Source organism: Acyrthosiphon pisum, unplaced genomic scaffold (genome assembly GCF_005508785.2).
Source record: "Acyrthosiphon pisum isolate AL4f unplaced genomic scaffold, pea_aphid_22Mar2018_4r6ur Scaffold_21025;HRSCAF=22824, whole genome shotgun sequence".
Taxonomy (NCBI): Eukaryota; Metazoa; Arthropoda; class Insecta; order Hemiptera; family Aphididae; genus Acyrthosiphon; species Acyrthosiphon pisum.
In genome coordinates this window covers 24917-26847 of record NW_021770447.1, presented here as the reverse complement: position 1 = coordinate 26847, position 1931 = coordinate 24917, and positions in this window count along the sequence as shown.

The window sequence follows — 1931 nt, the reverse complement described above, 5'->3', positions numbered from 1 at the left end:
TTTAGGATAGTAATAATGCTTAGATTTTATTAAACGGTATCTTTTCTGATAGGAAAGTGAATCTAGTTGATACTTTATAAGTTTTTAAAAGCGCCGTGAAAAACAAAAGAAAAATTAAGGAAAAACTTGGATTTTTACGCAAAATCTGTTTTCGAGAAAATCGATTTTGATTTTTGGTGTAACTCTAATCAAATAATCGTAGGTACATGAAATGTTGACTAGCTTAATATAGCTACTAATTGTATATACTAGCATTTTCAATAAACCATTCCATTTTCAACATATTTTGACTTATTTTGAGCTGTTTACGGACATTGTCAGTTTTCAATTTTTTTAGTTTTTTTCTTCTATAAATATCAATTAAGTTTAATCTGTTGGGCCAAAAAGTGTAAAAATGTAATACAATGCTCCTGATATATTGTGACAATAGCAGTGGAAAAATATTAAAAATACATAGGCACAATTTTTTTTTATAAGCATTTGAAGATCGAATTTTGACAAAATTTATCAAATTTAAAATTGAATAATTATTTCGTAGTTAAAAATCTATAAAATGTTCAACTTTTATATACCATAGATAAGTATATATAATATGTCTTATACCTAGACTGACATACCATCTCCGCTCAGAATCGTTTTTCTTATACAATGATATTATATCATTGAATTCAAATTTAATACCATCCATTATACAGTGACGCACTTGTAACCTACTGTACAGCAGAGCGACATCCACTTACCCACCTTTTTTTTTTTTTAATTTGCTTAAAGTATTTTCCAAAGGTTTGATTTGTTTTCACTATTTGCAACAAAGCTAGTCAACATAATTTGGTTCTAGTGTCTTCTGCAGATCTATGACTAACCATCCACGATTTCACATAGTCTTTGGGGTCCCATTTTTCTAATGGAGGACCCATTAATATTAATAAACATTGATTGTCGTTGTTGATATCATGCATGACATTTTTGAAGGAGTTTGTCATTACAATATGTGCCATATAATTAAGTACTATATTAACTTACAAATATTCTCCTTGGAAATATTGAATCTACGAAAAAAAAATTTCAACTATGGACCACTTGAAAGTGGAAATTTGTCTCCCGAAATCACAGAGTTACAAATAAATAAATTTCGTTTGAAAATGACAGCAAGGGAGATGATGACATTTGTTCATTATTTTTCACTAATGATAGGGGATTTAATACCCATGTATGATGAAGTTTGGAATTTTTACCTGGTTTTTATTAAAATAATTGATATTCTTTTATCATACAAGTATACTGAAAGTACAATATCATATTTAAAACAATTAATAAGTCAACATAATTCCATGTATACACATTTTTTTAATGATACGTTAAAACCAAAACATAATTTTCTAATTCACTATACTTCTATTATTCAACAATCTGTACCACCTAGGCATTACTGGTGTTTTAGATTTGAAGGTAAACATAAAGAGTTGAAAATGTACGCAAGGACAACATCTTCAAGAAAAAATATTACTTTAACTCTTGCAAAAAAATTTCAATTTAAGTTTGCTCACATTATTTTGCAGCCGAATATACCAAATATTTTATTAAAACCTAAACATTTGACAAATAGCATAGATAGACAAATGATTTACATTAGTTATCTTTCTGGTAGCTCTCAATTTTCATGCTATAATCAAATAGAATATATTGGAACTTTATACAAAAAAGGATATTATCTTACCAAGTTCACAGACCAGGTGTGTTTATTTGAAATTGATGAAATTATAGTTGTGCATGAACCTATTAATAAAGTTTATTTATGTACTAAACAAATTGAATTAGAAGGTTTTAATTCACACCTTGAGGCATTTGAGGTTAATATAAACAAGAATATATTAAATAACTGCTTGATCTTAGGTATCGTTGAATTTAGTGGCCCTCCTATAAATATTAAT